The sequence below is a fragment of the Mytilus galloprovincialis genome, chromosome 10 (genome assembly GCF_965363235.1).
Source record: "Mytilus galloprovincialis chromosome 10, xbMytGall1.hap1.1, whole genome shotgun sequence".
NCBI lineage: Eukaryota > Metazoa > Mollusca > Bivalvia > Mytilida > Mytilidae > Mytilus > Mytilus galloprovincialis.
The window spans coordinates 36,422,692-36,432,365 of record NC_134847.1 but is presented as its reverse complement, the minus strand read 5'-3'; positions in this window follow the sequence as shown (position 1 = coordinate 36,432,365).

Below are 9,674 nucleotides of genomic sequence, written 5' to 3'. Positions count from 1 at the left end.
TTTTTCCAGCTTATATTACAAATGACCTGTTTTGCAAATGTGTGTCAGATATTGTGGATCGGTACGTCTAAATAACAACACAGGACTTCCTGTACGAATAGGGACATACAAAGTATACCCAAGGCAAGTTATAGATATAGGAAGATGTGGTGTGAGTGTGAGATATAGGAAGATGTGGTATAGATATGCATTCGGCACTTTATTTATTTCAAAAATATTCGTGTATTGAAAAATTTGTGTAAATTAATTAGAAATATCAATATAGACGTATGTTCTCCAGGTTGATCCCCAATCTCTCATTCTTGTTGCTCGTTTTGTGCAAACTTGTCATGCGCAAAATCTGTATGTTATTATATGTAAAAATATCGTTCCTTGTACCATTAAACTTGGTTTTATAAGAAATAAAGAATCTTGATAGAAAATTTAATTTTTGATCTTATACTTTTTGTTTTGATAAAATCAATTCAATATTTGAGAAGCTATTTACAAAAAACGTTAAATACACTTTTCGTTTTGTTTCAACTTTATAATGAAACTCGTCCTCAATTTCACCTAATTTAAAAAAAAGTATATATAATAAATAAAATGTTCTCTTTAACTATTTTGCCATCTACCAATTTCAATAGACATTTTTTTAATTGTGTTCAAAGTTCTAAATCTACAAAAGAATAACTATTTTTGTTATATTGAATACCAAAGAAAGCTTCGCAAGTTAAACTGTTTTTTGGCATAATTGTTTTTATTCCCCCTTTTCTGAAACTCCTGATAGAATAGAACATCACAAAACAGCTTACACATGCATATTTGTTTAAAAAAATATTTTTCGCCATTAAAACTCATTCTTGTCCCGTATGACATTTCCTGAAAGAGTAAAAATCTGAAATAATTATTTTATTAAGCTTATATCTTTATTGCGGTAGCCTATTATTGAAAAAGGGTATAATTTTAAATTTTATGAAGTAAGATTCATACCACCAGAGACATTCAATATACTAGTAAACAAAAGAAACGACACAAGGCAATACATTAGTCATATAAAATAAAATTAGATACAAAAGCTTTGCTCATTGTGGGAAGCCGTAAGGTGAACTACACGTATAGTTGTTAATTTCTATGTCATTCGTCTCTTTGGAAATCATACCACATCTTCTTTTTTTTTTTTATATAAATTTGCGTTCATCAGCTTCATGTGGACCTTGGTGGAAAGCAATAGTTTGAAGTTGTCTCATTCACAATCGAACCACATCTACTTTTTATACTGTCCAAAACCGGGAATGATAGCTGCAAAAGGCAGCGATTAAAAAACAACAGCATAAAGCATCGTAGTGGCCATCTTAGTCTGTTAACTAATTTTCACGTTGGTAGGAATAGGGGGGGTGGGGGGCTTTACTTTTTCAGCAAGGTTAAGTCGAAAGTCGAGCTGATGAAGTCAAGAGTGGACAATATTTCTGTGCTCAAGTCTACCCTTTGGGTTCGAAAAAAGGGATTAAGAGTAAATATTGATGAGACAACAACCCAACAACACAGACAATCAAGATATTGAAAGTTTTTTTTACAGTCTTTTGGGTTTTTTTTTTTTATTATAGAGAGATCCCTATACACCTTATCAAACCAAACAAAAACGTTCCATGTATAAATAAAGTAAGGAGCTAATTTCATATTACCTGCCATTAAAAATATCACAAAAGGCACATACATATTTTGTGAAAAGTTTAACCATACCATTTTTATAATATCAATTCGTGGAAATCAAACCAAGTACATGAAATAAAAATCAGTACAAGGAAAATACTTCTCTATTTATTAACGATTTAGTAGATATATAATGAACGTTGAATATGCCTTATATCCAGACCTGTCCAGAGACAAATTCAAGTTCCAAATGTTATACTGAATATGAACCCTGTTCTAGACTGATAGTGTCGAGAAAGATTTTTAACGTGCTAGTTCACAAGGTAACACTCCGCATTTGGACATCATTTAGCCACTCGAGCATACCAGTCTTTTTTTACAGATATATCATGTAATGGAGGAGAGGTGTAATTAAATTATTAATTCCACTAAAGTCTTGCTTAGCGGAGAAACAGCAATTTTAAATGTTGACGTATTTGGATTAACCAGGCCGGGATTTGAACCCACGATTTCCCGCACTAAGTGCAAAAACATAACCAAGAGAAATCTGAAATATAGTATCATACCAAAAAAACTAAAGTGCTATAAATAATCCAATCTAAAAGAACTCTCCCTTTTATTTAAGCCATCACAATGCATTTAACCAGTTGATATTATTAAAAACTGTACTTGAAAAACGATGGTCGATTTAAGCATAGATTTCATGCACGGAAGACTTCTGCACATTTGGTACTCTTGCACAATTAATTGAGGCAGCTCTGTTTTTTATTCAATATATCCTCATTTTGCATTACCATTCCAAGTTCCATGTCCATTCTCTCAGTCGACCTTTTATATTTGCTATGAAAAGCCTACCTATTGTGTTCTCGTTATGAACATACATGTAATATTTGCCACAGGACGTAAAACAAACAACATTTATTAAACAGACTCATTAATAATTAATAATTAATATCATGAAAACCATATACGAAGGCAAGATTTGACAATCCTATAAAGTAATATTTCCATGTATCCGTTTCGATAATTATTGAAACTATAACGACCCTTTTCAGGGTTTCGTTCAATATCGTAGCAGCTACGTAGTGCGACTTAAATTTATGACTATTGAACGAGAAGCTAGCTTAGCTGCTATTAATATCTATGTAGCAGCTAGGCTAGCCACCCGTTCAAAAGTCATAAATCTACATAGCCCTATATAGCCGATAAGATATTGAACACAACCCAAGGTCGTGTTCAATATCGTAGCGGTTACGTAGATGGGTCGAGTTCAATATCGTAGCAGCTACGAAGTGCTACGTAGATTTTGACTATTGAATGTGTAGCTATAGATTAGTTGTTACATTAATATTGATAGCAGATACGTAGCCGCTACGTAGCTGCTACGATATTGAACCCAACCCTGGGACGCGTTCAATATCGTAGCAGCTACGTAGTGCTACGTAGATATTGACTATTGAACGTGTAGCTATAGACTAGTTATTACTTAGATTTTGATAGCAGCTACATAGTCGCTACGTAGCTGCTACGATATTGAACTGATCCCTGGTATCAATATCTATGTAGCAGCTAGGCTAAATACAAAGGTTGAGTTCAATATCGTAGTAGCTACGTAGTGATCAATATCTATGTAGCAACAATTGTTAACGTTTGTAAGATACCAACAAAACTGACGAATCCATCTTAGATGACAAAACGTATCAAAATTTAATCCTATGGGAGAAAAAATAATCCTATAGGACAAAGTTAATCCTAAGGGAAAACAAAATATCTTACAGGAGAAAATTTATCCTAAGGGAGAGAAAAAAAATCCGGTAGGAGAAAAAAATATCCCATTGGAGAAAAAACATCCAACAGGACAAAATAAATCCCTAAGGGACATTAGTTTCTGTCAAAAAGTCTTTCATGATAATCCTATAGGATAAAAAAAATCCTATCGGATTTAACACTTTTTTGAAAATCCTACAGGATTTTAAATCCCATAGGATATTAATTTAATCCCATAGGAGATAAATTTTCCTATAGGATAAATAAATCCGATAGGATTTATATATCCCATAGGATATTTAAAATATCCTACGGGATTATGACTTTATCCTATAGGATTTCTCAAAATCCTATGGGAGAAAAAAATATCCTACAGGATTTTGTCACTGTTTTCGCCATAGTTGCCGAACCGGGCGAGCAATATCAAATTTATTTTTGTATTGTGTTATTTATCCCCAGAGGTACATTATTGCCAAATTTGATGATTCTACGACAAAACAATGTGTGGTTCCAATTTGCACTTATGAGAAGTGCAAATTAATCCAAGAACATGTTTATAGTAATGTGTTATGGAAGAAAATGAGTATAGTTTAACTTTCAAAATTTTCCTAGGGGCGGGGGAGGACCCAAACCCTCCTAGCAGGTTCGGATCACTAAGTGAAAAAAAAAATAATTGTTTTGATTGGCCCTGGTAAAATTTCAAGTTACTTTGCCTGGAAAAAAATTACAGGTTATTGTGAATGGAAAAAAATTACAAGTTACTTTGGCTCAATGTAAAAAAAAATCCAAAGCCCCCCCCCCCCCCCCCCCCCCATCAGAAAATCAAATGGTTGCTACTTTAGCTGTCCAAGATAAATGTATATAATGATGGCGTTTCATGGGAAAGGATATATTTAAACATACATATAGATCTGGGTCAGAACAAATTATCAGAAAATATAGAATTGACAATATAAAAAAAGAAGATGTGGTATGATGGCCAATAAGACAACTGTCCGCGAGAGACCAACATAACACAGAAATAAAAACTATCGGTAACCGTACGGTCTTCAACAATGAGCAATAAAGGCCATTTTTACGGCATTTATTGATATATTACATCAGACTTTCACTCATAAAGTATGCATATATAATCAATCCTTCTGACTTCATAAATTAATTACGACTTTATATGATGAAAATTAATTAAAATCGTTCTGTGAAAATGCATCGCATATACAACAGTAATGAATCGCTCTACAGTGATATCATTATTCAACAGTAAACATAAATCGCATCACAAAAACAAAGTGGAATTTGATTCAATATCAACTAGCTGAACAACAAACCCTGTTTTAAGTTATACTACCTTATTACTCATGTTAAAAGGTACATTTTTCTACAAATGAAACTTGACTGCTACTTTTAAAACTCTATTCTTAATATTTATCTATCTGTGTATCAATTTTGCACCTGGATGGCTGTAGGGTCCGCATCATATACATATATCATGAATTTATAAAAAAAAACCCAGTACATATTGTATATTATTTCTTATTTTATTCAAAACTCGTGAATTTGTCGTCTGTTTATTTATCATTTCACATAAGAAATTCATTACGGATACAGTGAAAATAGCATTTCAGGATAATTGCGCACGTTACATACACTGATTACAAAGATTTTTATTGAATCGTACATTTTGTAATAATAATTGATAAACTTGAACGTTAAGTCGGCTTAAATCCAAATCGAAATTGTGATCTTTCATATTTAAAATTCGAACTTTGAAAGGGTTATTATTGTAATTTCACATATAGTTTAAAAAACCAATTATAAATAAGTTTTAAAACTGTTGTCCATGTCACGCGTAACGATTTGGTTTCATAAATGGTTGAATACTTATGATGTTTTCTTAATATCGTTTGGTTAGTTTTGTAGCTGGGTTACTGTATCATGGACCTATAACCCCACATCTCCTTTTATTCATTATAAACTGGTTCAAAATTTAAAATAAAGAAAAACAAACAAATGTATAGTTTTCTAGGAAAAAATGTAAAAACAAGAATTACTTTTTGACTAGCTGCCACTTTTTTGCAACTTTTAAGTAGAAGTCTTTAGCTAATTGACTAGTGATACCGCTCACGATATCCTTGGTAGAGTCAAGCATGGACATACGGAAAAAAGATTCTATGTGAAACAGAAGCAACGCTTTGTATTGAGATGTATTGATAATTATATCGAAAGCTAGTTTAAAAGAGCAGTGACTTTTAAAATTATATTGTAGAAAACTTACGAAAAGTAACATGACATGTGTTATTTACGCTTTGACAATCACACCCACTAAATTTGGTTAAATAGGCTTTTTTTCTTCTTAGGCAGTTACTATATAGTGTAACTTCGTTCAATAACAGGCGCTTTCAAACAAATTTTCAGTATTAAAGTGAAACACATATATATTTATTTCGATCTAAACCATGACAAACTTGACCAAAACCATGACGAATTTCTAGACTCTTAACCGAACCATGTCAATCGCATAACCAAACCATAGCAATTCTGATATCTTGCTTATTCTGCATTAATTTCGTGAAACAACAATTCCAATGTAGATCGTTTGACCTCCAATACAGATTCAAACATCTTATTTGCTTTTCATCTGATCGTGTGAATCGAACTGATGCAACAGTTTAGAAAAGTAACATAAATTAACCATGTCAAACTTATCCAAACTATGACAAAATCACTGTACTAAACACTCCTCGATATGACGACCTTACTACCCGTGATAATGAAACCAAGAAAAATAAAAACTTTTTTATGCCTTTTAAGAATTACCCAGAAGCATATTAAATGGAATAGTTGAGTTTTTAGAGTAATGTCAGCTGGAACCCATTCATTTTACTATGTAATGGTCAATATAAATGAAAATTTAAGCTATTTGGCACATTGCCATTAGCACGGACACAAAGGTGGGAATAATCATACATGAATTTACATGGTTTTCATTTGCTTCTAACTTGGAAGATCCATTCCAGATATGTTTGCAACTTATATCGGTTTTAATTATAGGGTATTTTTTTTTTATATTAAAACAAAATATTAAGCTTTGCAAATGACTATTACATGTTAATTCATTCCTTGGAAGAATGGTGGTTTTACCCCGAATTGACACATTTTGATTCTGATTTAAATTAAATTCTAAACACAATTAGTAATAAAACTGCTCATAAAATCATTTAAATAAGTAAAATCAATTTGTCTTAAAAATAAAATAAGACGTTTTTACACTTCAAGTGCAAAAATCAATAATTTGTCTGAAACCAGGGAGTACATCTTGTTTGCTCTTCCATTGACTTATCTCCCCTGGGTAACATGTCAGTCCCCAGTGATGGTTTGGCAGACAAATGTTTACATTTAGGAGGAGCATGTGGGCTATCCAAGCATTATACATCTACATATAACAAAGTATTTAAGATATCTGAATGCACTAAAGACCAAAATAGCATAACTACTGCAAAGAAATTTGACAATAAAGAAAATAATTTACCAGAAAAAAATTTAGTGAATAAACATGATAAATATTGATTGGAAAAACAAGTCAATGAACTGCAAAAGGTGTTCTTAGATTTGAACTAGCAAAACAAAAATATTCTTAATCATTCTTAGTAAAATAAAGTGACTGAATGGAACCATCTTCAAAGACATTGCTTATGCTTGCACCAAAGTTGAGATTGAGAGTGTCAAAACTGTCTGGCTTAAGGTTCATGTGGACCCTTTCGCTAAAATGGACGTAAATTTTACGGTCGCCATCATGAGCTAATTGGCCATTATGACGAAAGTGTGTCAGAAATCATATCTGATATTCTTCCTCAGTCATATAACCTTCCACCATTACCGAACTGAACAAAAAAATAACACGACGGGTGCCGTATACGGTACAGGAAATGTTCGTCCTTCCGGAGCACCTGGCATTTTGGTGGAGTTCGTGTTGTTTCTTATTTTATATTTGTAACTGTTTATGTAAATGTCTTTTGGTTTTATGCATGTTTGTTTACTGCTTGGTTTTGATTGTAATGTCTTATATAAAGATATCTATCTGCGAAATGTCCAATGATCTCATTTTCATAATTTAGCAAGTGTTTGAAAATAATTTGGGTTTCCTTTTGTCTGGGAATTTATCACTTGTTTTGAGTAATAAGGTAACCATATTTAGCATATTGGTTCTTTGCAATACCTATATGTCTGTCAGTCATTTTCATTGTTCACTGGTCAAGGACATTTCTTTTTAAATTTAGTTTTGGTCTGTATTTTAAGTAATTTTAGTAATAGGTCAACTATATTTTGTGTATGGAATGATTTTAATGTGTGTATGTTCATCAGGCATGAATCATCTGAACTCTACCTTATTTTTATGGTTCATTTATCAATGTTTTGCTTTTTTAGTTGGTCTGTTTTTCAAGTATTATAAGCAATAGGTCAACTATATTTGGTGTATGTAATGGTCATAAGGTGTAAGTCTTGCAGGTATCATCTGGCCTTGACCTCATAGTTCATAGGTCATTGTTAAGTTTTGGTGTTTAAGTCAGTTTTTGAAGTACTTGAAGCAATTTGTCAACTATATGTAATTATGGAAAGGTTGTTTATGTACAGTAAATAATCTGTAAGCTATCATCAAACCTTCGTCTTATTTTCATTTTTCATAGGTCAATTTTAAGTTATTGTATATCGGTGTGTTGTTAAGTACTTTAATTAAGTGGCTCTAAACTTGGTGTATGGAATGGTTTAATGATATATGACTGTCGTGCAGCTATAATCTAGCCTTGACCTGATTTTTATGGTTCATTGGTCATTTTTATTTCTTTATCTGTTATTCAATTATATTAAAAACATGCAAGGCATAAATGTTTGTCGGACAGCATTTATCTGACCTGAGTTTCTGTAATGGAACCTGTAATGAAACCTTTATCTTTAAACTTTCAACTTAAAAATCAATATTCATTAAAGCAGGCGAGACATTTCGGCGTGGTCACTCTTTGGCACGTTTTAACAGATTCTAAGTCTGTGATAGTTAAATGACAAGTAAAATAAAGGCAGTAGTAGTATACTGCTGTTTAAAAGTCATAAATCGATTGAGAGAAAACGAATTCGAGTTCAAATAAGACATATGTGAAATGTACCGAAAAAACATCCCAAACCACAAACAATACGACATAACACACCATCAAAACGAAACCACAACAGAAATATATATCTAAAATAAATAAATGAATGTGGGATGAATAAATTCCATGACTCGTCGTATATCAATGCAAATTTATAATCGACAAACCATTCTTATTCGGGAAAAAAGTCACGTTCGCTACCTGGAAAACAGACGACAGGGATGTTAAACCACAATCTAATACGTGTTTCAAACGTCATCAGTTAATGTAGACGCTATCATATCGTAAGGATCAACACACGCGTGATGGTGGCTTCACGGATTGTCATTTTTAATCTGTTTGAGAAGTTTCTGCTCAATGAGCAGATTCCTGTAATGAAGTCCGTGTAGTGTAAACATGCACGATAAAACGTATCAATTAACATATGTAAAAACTATTCGATGAGGCAGATGGTATGTTACTACTGAGAAATGGGAAATACAAAAAATAGGAAGTTGAAATCAACCCGTTGGTCATAGATTTTAGTATGAAGTCGTCCCTCTGTCAATATATCAAAAAATAAAGGTATGAAGCAGTCCTTCGTGTGCAAGTAGTATCCTTTATTTCAATTTTATTGGAATAGATGAAATGCAAGTATACTGACTGAAATATGGATTATTAATTGATAGGATATCATCAATCTATCTGAAAGTAAAATTAACGCTTTTTGCAAGGTGTTTTAAAATTTCCTTTTGTCTTATAGAAGGTTCTGAATTATGATTCATACGAGTAAAAAAAAACCAAGTCATAGTTGATATGGGATTAAAAATTATCATTTCAATTTTCGATCGTGCTCATGGGTCTTTTAATATCAATAATAACTTAACAAAAGAAACGTACTTTGGTAAATCATGTATTTAACCCAGATATTTATTGTGAGTTATTTGACAGTTCATGAATCTGAAGTCATTATAACTGATTACTAGATTCTACAGAAATTGTGATAGAAAATCTTCAAATCAATTGAAGGGATAGTATATCAAAGAAATGAAGTGTGTTTAATCCTAGTCAATCCGACAGACAGCTAGATATCATAAACATACTATGTATACACAGGCCATGCAGAGTCTGAGCTTGATTTGCTATATAGTG